This window comes from Macaca nemestrina, chromosome 1, assembly GCF_043159975.1.
Source record: "Macaca nemestrina isolate mMacNem1 chromosome 1, mMacNem.hap1, whole genome shotgun sequence".
Classification (NCBI taxonomy): domain Eukaryota; kingdom Metazoa; phylum Chordata; class Mammalia; order Primates; family Cercopithecidae; genus Macaca; species Macaca nemestrina.
In genome coordinates this window covers 196,434,238-196,447,692 of record NC_092125.1, presented here as the reverse complement: position 1 = coordinate 196,447,692, position 13,455 = coordinate 196,434,238, and the positions used below count along the sequence as shown (strand labels likewise).

The 13,455-nt window shown below is 47.0% G+C and overlaps 1 long non-coding RNA gene across 1 annotated transcript in view; it reads right to left on the bottom strand.

The window, feature by feature from the left end:
• Positions 1-13,218, bottom strand: part of LOC105494731 (uncharacterized) — a 328,173-nt gene extending 314,955 nt beyond the window's left edge. The window contains exon 1 of the long non-coding RNA XR_011622975.1: positions 11,368-13,218. This is a non-coding gene — a long non-coding RNA (uncharacterized lncRNA). The remainder of the gene's footprint in view (positions 1-11,367) is intronic.
• Between the last annotated feature and the right edge of the window lie 237 nt (positions 13,219-13,455).

Genomic DNA, 13,455 nt, shown 5'->3' with positions numbered 1-13,455 from the left:
AAAGGTTCTCAAACATTATAATGCACAAGAATTACTGGGGCAATGCAATGAAAATGCAGTCATCATCCACAGAGATCCTGAGTCAGCAGATCCACAGTGGGGCCCAGAAATCTGGATTTTTAAGAAAGTGATTCCAAAGCAGGTGGTCCATGTTGCCCTGGACTCTCAGGCCTGTGGTCTTTTCTCTGGGCTGGAAGTTTGCACTGATCATGGATCCCAAATACTATACTTCTCAGGGGCAGGTATCACCCTCATGTGAGGCAGCTCTCACTGTCACTGTTCTGCATTACAGAGGTCAAGCAGTGGTCCTTCCCTTCTTCCACTTTACAGATGAGAAAGTTGGGGCCTGGAGAGAGAAGGAGACTCCTCCAAGGGCAGGCTACTGGTTAATTGTGGAACCAGGACTGGGGCCTGGGGCTGCTGACAGTCAGGGCAGCCTAGTGCCCAGGAGGCCCAGACATCTGTGGAGGCAGTGGTAGGAACTAAAGCCATGGCAGCCACAGAGCCTTTGGGTCACTTAGCTGTGGGGCTGTGGGATGACTCCACAGGGACTAGCAGCCTTTCACACTGATTTATGAGGTGGTCCCTGCTAGAGGACTCCTGGGCAGGGATGCCATTTGTTACTTCCCCAAGGAAAGCCCCAAAATGATGATGACAGCACACAGCCTCAGCACAGGAACACACACAGTCTCTCATTAATAATTCCTGGGCCATCTGGTACAACAGCAATTGGGGCTCCAGACCTGGGCATCAGGTGCAGAGAACGTGACAAGAGGTGGCACAGAGCTGGGCTCTTTCTGCCAACAGGAGAGGAGTTTGTGCAACACGCTTAATAAGAATTTGGGGAAAGCACAGATGCATCCATACTCAAATTTAGAGGAGTGTGGGACCTCCTTGGAGTTCAACCCATTCCACATCAAAGGTCTACAGCAGCACTGTGCAACAGAACTTTCTGCCATGATGAAGATATTCTTTATCTGCCCTAAGACTCTAGTCACTGCCCACATGTGGCTATTGAGCACTTTATATGTGACTAATGGGACTAAGGAACTTTTTTTAACTTTAATAAACACTAAAAGTAGTTAATATATTAACTCATTTAAATCTCACTAGAGATCTATGAGTAGGTACTATTATTTTCCCCATTTATAGAATGAGGAAGGTGAGGCACAAAGAGGGCAAGTAACTTGTCCAAGGTCACTCCGGCTAGTAAGTGGGAGAGCTGAGAATTGAACCCAGGCAGTCTGGAACCAGTCTTTTTTTTTTTTTTTTTTTCTTTTTTTGAAACATGGTCTTGCTCTGTTGCCCAGGCCAAAGTGCAGTGGCACAATCATGGCTCACTACAGCCTCAACTTCCCAGGCCCACCTCAGCCTGAGTAGCTGGGACTACAGGTGCACGCCACCATACCCAGCTAATTTTTTAATTTTTTGTAGACATGAAGTCCCATTATGCTTCCCAGGCTGGTCTCAAGCTCCTATGCTCAAACGATCCTCCCACTTCGGCCTCCCAAAGCACTGGGATTACAGGTGTGAGCCACCACGCCTGGCCCAGAGTCTCTTTTAACCACTACCTGAGTTACATCCCTGCTGGCATGCTGCATTCCTGACACACTATCTGGGCTACACTGCAATATACATGCATGCACACATGCACATCATGAGGGCTTGTCCTGAATAAAACACCAGCAGCAACATTTGGAGGCTTTACTCAGTGAAAGAGACATGGATCCCTGAGTGACAGAGTGGCCGGTCTGATGGGAAGAAGTACAACCCCTGTCCTGGAGCACCTTCCAATCAGATGGAAGAAGCAGAGAAACTACATGGGTTCAAGCTGGGGGGTGTCATGAATCTGAAGGGAAGTATCCTATTGAACTGTTGACTCCCTGACTCCATTTCAGCGGGTCCTAAGAAAGCCTTTGGGGTTCCAGGGAGCTCCAGGATGAGCTCTCCTTGAGCCTCTCTGAAAGGGAAGGTTTAGAGAAAGCAAAGTATGGCATCTCAGATGATCACTTCTCTCACACTCCAAAGAAGGTGGGGGCGGGGGGAATCTGCTACAGCTAATTAGGAAAATGCATTAAGAACATAACTTACAAATGGCCCCATGGGTCTCCACATCTCATTTGCATTGAGCTGTTGTTACCTTATTGATTATATTAAATTAGGAGATAGTCACAACTGTCTGCAATACAACAATTACCATCATCAAACCAATTAGTATCAAATGGGATGTGGTCCCTGTCACTCCAGTGCTGCACTTGGCTATTTCTAACACCGTCAGCCCAGCCTTACAAAATAATTGTGTTTCTAATGAAACAGTGGCAATCAGCAGAGATCTTCCCAAGAGACCCACCCCTCTTTCCACAGCCCTGTGTCAGGATAGCTTGAAACACAAGCACAGGCTGGGTGCAGTGGCTCACGCCTGTAATCCCAGGACTTCAGGAGGCCGAGGTGTGTGGATCACTTGAGGTTGGAAGTTTGAGACCAGCCTGGACAACGTGGTGAAACCCTGTCTGTACTAAAAATACAAAAATTACCAGGCTTGGTGATATGCACCTATAATCCCAGTTACTTGAGAAGCTGAGGCAGGAGAATCACTTGACCCTGGAGGAGGAGGTGCAGTGAGCCGAGATCACGCCACTGCACTCCAGCCTGGGCAAGAGAGTGAGACTCCGTCTCAGAAAAAAAAAAGAAAAGAAAAGAAACACAAGCACAAGCAAAATGATACAACTGGTGTCTTCAGTAGCCCAAGTCCTTATGGACAAACCACCCTTGGCCCCTGAAACCCTTCATCCATCAATCACAGAGTTTCATTCATAGGTAAGGTCACACACAATCCATGTGTGCAAACTTGGTTGTCCACACCCTCTCACAACTAGAATCCACACATAAACCATGTTGAAACCTGCTCACACAGAAACACACACACACCTCTCCATGGACTTCAGGCACACACACGCACAGCTCACCCTCAAGCAAAGGCACACATACTCACCCATGCACACTCACACCCTGTCATACCTTCTACACAGGCCTGCACCCAGCATGTATGTACAGTTACACACACGATTGTTCACTCAACACATATAAGCAAGCACATGCTAAACAGCCACACACTTGCACAAGGAACCAAACACAGAATACAGACTTATATACACACAGCCCAGCATCCGCACGGTGACTCACCACACTCTCCCACACTTAAGCAAGTGATTCCAAAGCAGGTGGTCCATAATGCCCTGGACTCTCAGGCCTGTGGTCTTTTCTCTGGGCTGGAAGTTTGCACTGATCATGGATCCCAAATACTACACTTCTCAGGGGCAGGTATCACCCTCATGTGAGGCAGCTCTCACTGTCACTGTTCTGCATTACAGAGGTCATGCAGTGGTCCTTCCCTTCTTCCACTTTACAGATGAGAAAGTTGGGGCCTAGAGAGAAAAGGAGACTCCTCCAAGGTCACGTCACTGGTTAATCACCCTCATTAAGTAGTGAGGCAAACTACCCCCTTCTGTTGGCAGAAAGAGCCATAGTCACACACAAGCACACACCAGTTTTGGAGACACTTTAGACAGAATCCAGGAGTCTGGCAGGAGGATGCTAAGACCCCTTCTCCTCGCTGCTCAGGTCCAGGAACCTCATTCTTCAGAAACCTCTGCACTGCCACTCTGCCACCCCCGAGACTGGCATACCTACCCCAGGGTGTAGGGGGAAGGCTCGTCCAAGGTCACTGGCAGCTTTGCAGTTCTCTCAATGATTGCAAAAGATGCAATGAGGAGAGAAGGGCAGAAAACCAGATGCCCTGGCCTTTCCTGTGCAGAGGCAGTCTTTGCAGAGGAGCTTCCTCATAGCTTCTCCCTTGCGATGGTGTCTGTTCGTTTGCTCACATGGCTTTACCCCAGTCGCCATTTATTGAGCACTTACCCTGTCTGTCATGGAGATATTCCTTCGTTGACTCAATATTTCCTGGGTGCTGTTTTGGGTACTTGAGATTCCACCATGAGCAAAACATAGTCCCTGTTCGTACGATAATGTCTACAGGCAGAGACAGACCAGAAAGTCGTAAACCACCACATATGAATATCTAAGAGCTATGAATAAAAATAAAGCAGACAGAGAGCACAGAGTGTGGGTTGCTGTTTTAGACAAGGAGGTCAGAAAGTTCTCCCTGATAAGGTGACATTTAACGAGTGGCCTGCCAGAAGGAGAAGCAAGCCATGTCAATACAGCCCTGTGTCACATAACAGCGTTTCGGTCATCCACAGACCACATACAAAAACAGTGATCCCGTAAGGTTATAAGGGACCTGAAAATGTCCTATCGCTAGTGACACAGTAGCCGTCATCACTTCAGGTGTTGGGAATGTCACAGCACAACAGGTTACTCATGCGTTTATGGTAGCGCTGGTATAAGCAAACCTACTGCGCTGCCACAGTCGTGTAAAAGTCTACCACAATCGGCAGGGTGCAGTGGCTCACACCTGTAATCCCAGCACTTTGGGAGGCCAAAGAGAGTGGATCACTTGAGGTCAGGAGTTCGAGACCAGCCTGGCCAACATGGTGAAACCCCATCTCTACTAAAAACACAAAATTAGCCAGGCATGGTGGCACATGCCTGTAATCCCACCTACTCGGAAGGCTGAGGCACGAGAATCGCTTGAACCCTGGAAGCGGAGGTTGCAGTGAGCCAAGATCACGCCATTGCACACCAGCCTGGGCAACAAGAGCAAAACTGTCTCAAAAAAAAAAAAAAAAAATCCAGCACATACAATTATGTACAAGTACATAATACTTGATAATAAACAAAATGTTACTGACTTATGTATTTACTATGCTATGCTTTTTATTGTTATTTCAATGTGTACTCCTTCTACTTACAAGAAAAAAAAAAAAAAAAAAAAAAAAGCTAACTGTAAAACAGCCTCAGGCAGGTCCTTCAGGAGCTATTCCAGAAGGCACTGTTATCAGAAGAGATGACAGCTCTATGTGTGCTATTGCCCCTGAAGACCTTCCAGTGGGACAAGATGTGGAGATGGAAGACAGTGATATTGATGATCTTGACCCTAGGTAGGCCTAGGCTAATGTGTGTGTCTTCATTTTTAACAAAAAAGTCTAAAAAGGAAAAAAAGGAAAAGGAAATAATTTTATAATAGAAAAAAGCTTACATTGACAGTTTTTACAAAAGGTATATATGAAAAGAAAAAGAAAAAAGCTTATAGAATAAGGATATAAACAAAGAAAATAATTTTAGATAGCTGTATATGTCTGTGTTTTAAGCTACGTGTTATTACAAGAGTCCAAAAGTTTTTACAAGTCAAAAAAAAGATAAAGTAAAATGTTACAGTAAGATACATTTTTATTATTGAAGAAAAGAAAGAAGTTTGTGAATTTAGTGTAGCCTAAGTGTATGATGTTTATAAAGTCTATAGTAGTGGGCCAGGCATGGTGGCTCACGCCTATAATTCCCAGCACACAGGAAGGCTGAGGGGGGCAGATCACTTGAGGTCAGGAGTTTGAGACCAGCCTGGCCAACATGGCGAAACCCCGTCTCTATTAAAAATACAAAAATTAGCCAGGCATGGTAGCGCATGCCTGTAATCCCAGCTACTCAGGAGGCTGAGGCAGGAGAATCAGTTGAAACCAGGATGCGGAGGTTGCAGTGAGCCAAGATCGCGCCACTGCACTCCAGTCTGGGCAATAGAGTGAAACACTGTCTCAAAACATTAAAAAAAAAAAAAAAATCCCATCAGTAAGTGATGCATGACCATGACTGTGGGGACAGCGTGCCAGGTGCAGGGAACAGCCAGTGCAAAGGGCCTGCAGCAGGTGCACAGGTGCCATTCCTCAGAGCAGCAATGCAACCAGCCTAGCTGGAGAGTGTAAGCAAGGGAGGTGCCAAGAGGCGTTGCCTATTTCAGGTGCATTATCTCATTTAACCACCACAGGTCTAGGAGATGGAATATTATCATCTCTAATTTAGATGAGAAAACTGAGGCTCAGAGAGGTAATGGAACAGTGCCACGTCACACAGCTCTGAAGATACTAAGCAGAGATGCACACCTGGGTCTTCCCATTCCAGGACTGTCTCTTAGCCCCAAGCCCTTTCTTTCCCTCAACCACCCATCTCCCAGCCAGGTTGTACCGGGCCTGTTAACATAAAGTCATACTCTAGCTTACACTCACATGGTCATCAAAGTCATGATGGATCTATTAATTCATTGCTGGAGCTTTCATTACACACATTATTACAATGCACATGATTATGGTGGTTAGTGGCGCTTACAACTACAAACACCATTAATAACTCATAACTCTTTCCATCACCACGAAGGGGCCTTCTCCAGTGTGTATGTCCCTGACAACATACACACACAGCCAGGGAGGGACCCCTATGAGTGCTGGGGAAACAACCCCTTATCAGAGAGTGGAGCCTCCAAATCCTCAGCTGTCTGCCCCAGCCCCTGCAGTTACCCCCTTTATCCACCCCAGGGAGATGGGCCAGGCTCCAGCCATCCCAGAGCTGTCCTCCTCCATCTTGGCTCTGCTGCCTGGAGTTATTTTGATGCACTTGCTTCTTTGGGTTAGAGTGGAAGAAAGGGCAGAAGCAGCCTGCAACACGCAGAGAATTGAACACTGACTATGGCTAATCCACAATTCAAGGTCCAGTATTGGCCAGGAAGGAAGGAAGTCCCTGAAACAAAACAGCAGAGGTTCAAAGAGTATGCCAGAATCCTCTCTAGGCTAAAAGGAGATAAAGAAATAAGAAAATATTTTTGTGTCTTGATCTTTGAAAATGCTATATGTAAACCTTTTCTCAGTTAATCTTGACAACGACCTTATGAAAGAATCATCACGTGCATTTTATAAATGTAGAAGCAGTGGCTCAGAGACATTGAACCACTTGCCTGAGGTCACACAGCTAGTAAGTGGTAGGACTGGGATTGAAACCTAGGTTGATCTGGCATCACAGCCTGTGGTCCTGCCTGGGTTGCCAGATCGAGAGATTAAGAAGGGTCACGGCATGCCCAGCTGACTGTTCCGCAGCAAGACATTCCCTCCACTGTGGTCCTCTCCCTACATAGGCACCTGAGGGGAGTGGACTTAAGACAGCAAAAGAGGCCAGGCATGGTGGCTTACGCCTGTAATCCCAGGACTGTGGGAGGCTGAGGCAGGCGGATCACGAAGTCAAGAGATCAAGACCATCCTGGCCAACATGGTGAAACCCTGTCTCTACTAAAAATACAAAAATTATCTGGGTGTAGTGGCAAGTGCCTGTAGTCCCAGCTACCCGGGAGGCTGAGGCAGGAGAATTGCTTGAACCCAGAGGCAGAGGTTGCAGTAAGCTGAGATCGCACCACTGCACTCCAGCCTGGCACCAGAGCAAGACTCCGTCTAAAAAAAACAAAAACAAAAAAAAGACAGCAAAAGGGAGGGAGGGAAAGGGAATTGGAGGAGAGAGAAATAAGGAAGAGGGGATGAGGGGATTAAGGGAGAAAACAGTTAAAGGAGAGGAGAAAGGAATAAAGAAGGAGACAAAGGAAGAGGAGGCCCACATACCCCACCACCCTCCGCCCACTCCATACCTAATGTGCATTTGCCACATATGATCCTTAATCCATATTCCAAGATATGAAAGGAATTAGACTGCTTCACAGGAGAAAGAACTAAGATCCAGTGGCCTTTCTGAGGCGTTGCACATGCATTCTTTTTTTTTCTTCCTCTTCTTCTTTTTTTTTTTTTTTTTGGAAACAAGATCCCATTCTGTTGCCCAGGCTGGAGTGCACTGGTGTAATCATGGCTCACTGCAGCCTCAACCTCCCGGGCTGAAGTGATCCTCCCACCTCAACCTCCCGAGTAGCTGGGACTATAAACACACACCATCACATCTGGCTATTTTGTATTTTTTGTAGAGATAGAGTTTCACCACATTTCCCAGGCTGGTCTCGAACTCCTGGGCTCAAGCGATCCACCCACCTCAGCCTCCCAAAGTGCTGGGATTACAGGTGTGAGCCAATGCACCTGGCCTGCATTCTCTCATTTTAATCTTCACAGCAACATTCTTTATGAGTGAGCAGCCACACAACACTGCTGTCCTTTCTCCACTCATGTGCTTCCACATCTCTGTCTCTCTGCCTAAAATGCCATCCCCTACCCTCATTCCCAGCCTCATTGGCTGGTAAACTCCCATCCATTCTTCAACACTCAACTCAAATGTCACCAGCTCTATGGAGTCACCCATGACTCTGCAGCTATACTAGCTGAGTAATGCAGATATGTAGGAAAAGTTCATTTTCTTCTCCTCCCTGCTTCAATCTCATCTCCCTGAGGTCACAACAGATGACATGTATCTTTTCATATACCGTCATCCCTCAGTATCCACAGGGAGATTGGTTTAGGACCACCCCCCTCCACCCCAGATATCAAAATCTGCAGATGCTCAAGTTCTTGATATAAAATGGTATTGTACTTGCAACTAACCTACACACACTCACCCATATACTTTTGATCATCTTAGATTAATTATAATACTTAATACAATGTGAATGCTATGTAGCTATGCTGTATTTTTATTTGTATTCATTTTTACTGTTATATAGTTTTTCCCTTTCTTTCTTTTTTTTTTTTAACATCTTTGAGCTGTAGTTGGTTGAATGAATCTATGGATACAGAAGCCCCAGATGCAGAGGGCCGGCTGTAATTTTCTAGACCCTTACAGACACAAAAAACATGTGGGCTTTTTAAATTTCTATTTATTGGCTGGGCACAGTGGCTCTTGCCTGTAATCCCAGCACTTTGGGAGGCCAAGGCAGGTGGATCACTTGTCGAGACCAGCCTGAACAACATGGTGAAACCCCATCTCTACTAAAAAATATACAAAAATTTAGTCGGGTGTGGTGGCATGCACCTGTAATCCCAGCTACTCGGGAGGCTGAGGTATGAGAATCACTTGAACCCAGGAGGCAGAGGTTACAGTGAGCCAAGATCGAGCCACTGCGCTCCAGCCTGTGTGACAGAGGGAGACTCTGTCTCAAAAAAAATAAATAAAAAATAAAAAATAAATTTCTATTTATTTATCTAACAAAAATAGGATTCACGTTACTCCAAACTTGCTTTGTTCACTTAACACATCATGGACCACCCTTGAGGTCAGTGCATCTGGAAGGTTCTCCCTCCTGTCATTAGCTGGGTCACCATCCGCAGCCGTCAGTTAACCATTTCCCTCCTGATAGATGTTCGACTGTTTCATTCATGACTACAAATGGCAGGGTAGTAAATGTTTTTGTGCATTCATCCTTATGTTCTGATGCTTTTATTCCCACAGGCTAGATTCCCCAAAGAGCAATTTGTGAATCAAGGGTATTCGTACTTTAAATTTTAATTGCCACTGCTGATTTTATTCCCTAGCACTCACAGCAATTCTCAATCCCCAGTGATGGATGCAAAAGCCCTCTTCCCACATCATGGTCAGAACTGGACATTCTTTTTGCATTCTTGCCAATAGATGGATGATAGTACCTATCCCATAGAACCGCTGTGAGGTTTAAATGTGAAATACAGTACCCATCAGTTAAGTCTCTAATAAACATTAGCCATTTATGTAACTCCGATGTTATCTTATTATTATATATCTAAGGAAAGCCTAGAGTACATAATGACTTCTAGATTCAGGAGACTGTATTTTTTTTTAGTAGACCTAGATTCCAAGCCAGCCTTCCCTGACCAGAGCTTCGTGGCTCTCAGGTAGCCACTCAACCTCTTGGAGCCTCAGTTGCTTCACCTGTAAAATGGGGATGATGAGCCCTGGGCTTTCTCCTTCACAAGGGAGTAATAGACCTCAAATGAATTCATGAATGTGAAACCACCCTGGGGGAAAAAAAAAAACACTAAGACTTCACACAAGTGTGGGGGTTTATGCTACCAGTTCCACTGATGACCAGGCATAACCTCTGGGTAATTACCAGGAAGCCACTTCTTAAAGAAGCAGCAACCGTCACAGTCAGAGACAAAGGTGGAGGTCCCCTGATTCTTGGTCCTTGTATTAGTCTGTTCTTGCAATGCTATAAAAACTGCCTGAGACTGGGTAATTTATAAAGAAAAGGGGTTTAATGGGCTCATGGTTCCATGCTGCTGAGGAGGCCTCAGGAAAATTACAATTATGGTAGAAGGCGAAGGGAAAGCAGGCACATCTACATGGCAGGAAGAGGAGGAAGAGAGAGAGCAAAGGGGGAGGTGCTGCACACTTTTAAACAACCAGATCTCGTGAGAACTCACTCACTATCACGAGAACTGCAAGGGGACCCCATGATCCAATCACCTCCCACCAGGCCCCTCCTCCAACACTGGAGATTAAATTTGACATGAGATCTGGGTGGGAACACAGAGCCAAACCCTATCAGTCCTCAGCCCTTCAGCCAGCATTTGTGCTCCAGGAATCATTGAGAACAGGGTGCATCCGTGGATACAAGCATGGGGTCATGTAATGAGCTCCAAAAGAATCCCCTCCTACTCACAAATGCCCCCTAACCCAGAAGCTATTGTCAGCTGTCTGACATTTCACCATTAGAGACCCATTCCTCCCTACAACACTCCCCGGAGGATCAAGTGGATTCCCATGACTTCCCATATTATTTATGAAACATTTCCTGAGCACACGCTTTGTGCCAGCTACGGTGGCCAGTGCTCTGCACACAGTGCCTCATGATCAACCCTCTGCTGACACTGCCAAAGCCCGCCTCTACAGCTCTGACTTCTCTCCAAGCTTCAGACCCATATTCCCATCTGTCTACTAGAAACCCTGCCCTCAACCTCCACAGGCATCGCAAACTCCTCAGACCCAAAGTGAACTTATCAGCCTCCTCCACAAACCCAAATTCCCTCCTCCTGCTTCCCCATCTCTGGGCCTGGCCTCCTGATCTCCAGCCCACACCACCAAAAGCCTCAGCATTCCCCAGAGAAAGGAGGGTCCCTTCTCCTCACCACCTGCAACCCACCAGTTATTGAGTCCATACATTCAGGTGTCTTCTCCATCATCCTGCCCAGGGCCAGGTCTAGGATGCAGTGAGTGAAGCAAAATTCAGGAGGCTCCTGCAAGGGATGGCCCTGAGAGGGAGCAGGGCCACTTAAATGTGGTGTCCCCAGAGCCTCACTTGCCCACCCTGGTCTTGGCCTGGCCCACCCTCTGGATCAGGCCAGCTCAGCTCATCTCCTCTCACTGGACTAAGGCAGCAACCACCTACCTTGCCTCCCTGCCTATCCTCTCACCCTCCAACCAACCTCTTCCCTGCAATCAGATAATATTCCCAAGTCTCAACTTTGACCATATCACATCCTCAAGAACCTCAGAGGACTCACCATCACCTACTGAATTACATACCAAGACTGGCATTCACACAGGACTCACCAGCCTCCACGCTGACAAAATCAACTTCCGTTTAAAACTACCCAGTCCAAGACTGCCAGCTCAGAGATGGCATCTGATTGGACCATGAATGAGCACCTGAAATAAGGGCAGCTCATCCATAGGCTATCTCATAGCCTATCACATGGCCTGGCACAAAAGGCGCCACAAAGAGACAATAGTCATCAGCTGAGCCAATCGAATGTCTTCTCTCAGGTGGTTGAATGGAAGGAAAAAGGGAAGAATTGGTGAACCGCCAGCAGGACAGGAAAGGGAGCCAGAAGGAACTGACCGCAAGTTGTGTTAATCGAGTGAATAAATTCCCTCCCGATGCTGAGGTCCTGGCGCCATCTTAAATCCAGTCTGCCTCAGTTTCCTGCGGGTCCCAGCCCTGACAGTTTCTCTTGTAGGATTTCCACACGAGTGCCCTTATTATGCCACTGGTGTCTCGAGTGAGCTAGCTCGAGAGGACCTCTGATCCATAAAACCAAAACATTCAAGGTTCTTTGCAATACAGCCCTGTTTAGAATCTTAGCTGCAAGTAACAGACACCCCCTCAAGCTGACATCACTAGGGCTTTAACTACAAAGATACAAGGAACTTCGTGGAAGAGGACTGGAGCTAGAATGCAGAAGGCCACCAGGAAGGACAGTCCTTTCTCTCTCCCCCTCCGCAGTCCACTTGGTTGCTGGGTAGAACCTGCCCACTCCCAGCCTCCCAGTGAGAGATGCAATCACTCACAGACAAACCCTGCTCTCTCCCAGTCCCAGCTCTATATTTCCAGAAGAGAGAGTGTAATTGACACTATTTGGGTCAGATATCTAATCAGCCATGAATCATGAGACCAGCTCATCAGGGAGACACACGGCTCCCGAGCCTTTGAATTCTTCTTCTAGGTTAATCATCGCCCTATCCCGGTTCAGCCCTCCCATGGCTGTGTCCTCAGTGAGGTTCTGAGACGAGAACTAGAAGTAGGAGGCCCTGCCTTTCCTGAACTTGATCTGGCTCACTCAGGCTGGCACTGTGTGAAGAAGGTTGGATCCCACCAAGACCCAAGGCAGGAGACAGCTGTCTGGAGAGGGATGGCAACCCCAGCTCCTGCCAGACAGCCCAAGCTTGACTGTGACACTCACACACCCACAAGAAAAGGGGCATCCAACATTTCTGTGCAGTTCCAAAAAGCTGGAGACATCTCACACCCACAAATAATAATCATGATTTTCTGTAATTATTATTTGTGTATTTTGCATAATTGTCATAATTATTATCATCAGCTCATCAGCTTCCCATCCCAGCATGCCCTCCTCCCGTCCTCAGCCCTGAAATCTGATCACATGGGGACCCTTTCCTGCCTCTGACTTCCTCCCGAGAGCCAGTTCTCAGGGATCCCCTCAGGAAACGGGATAGGACATTCCTGAGGGCTCTTCTCCCCTGTTTGTCCTTCCAGAATATTCCTGGCCTCAGTGCTAACTCTGTGCAGGGCTTGTGGTCGCTGCTGGGAGAGGATACAGGGAATGAGAGAGGAGCTCCCTCACTGTCTCACTCTACGGAAATAGGTAAGGCCTCCCTGGTCCACTCCAACCAGCGGTGTGCTGAAGCCAGCTTGTGCCAGTTCAGGAGATCAGACCATTAGCATCTCATCCCAACTCTGTGTTCAGCAACATCACGTTGATAGCTCGAAATCAGTCACAGTGGGAGTATTTTACACCACAGCAATTGGCCAAAAGCTTTTTTTCTGAAGTGACCATTGTTAGACATTTATCAGCACACCCTCACACCCACCCTTCACAATACACCAAGACACATGAGGTGCTTTTTTTTTTTTTTTTTTTTTTTTTTTGAGATGATGTTTCACTCTGTTGCCCAGGCTGGATTACAGTGGTGCAATCTCAGCTCACTGTAGCCTCCACCTCCTGGGTTCAAGTGATCCTCCTGCCTCAGTCTCCTGAGTAGCTGGGACTATAGGCACGCACCACCACACCTGGTTAATTTTTGTATTTTTAGTAGAGACAGGGTTTCACCATGTTGGCCAGGCTGGTCTCAAACTCCTGATCTCAGGTGATC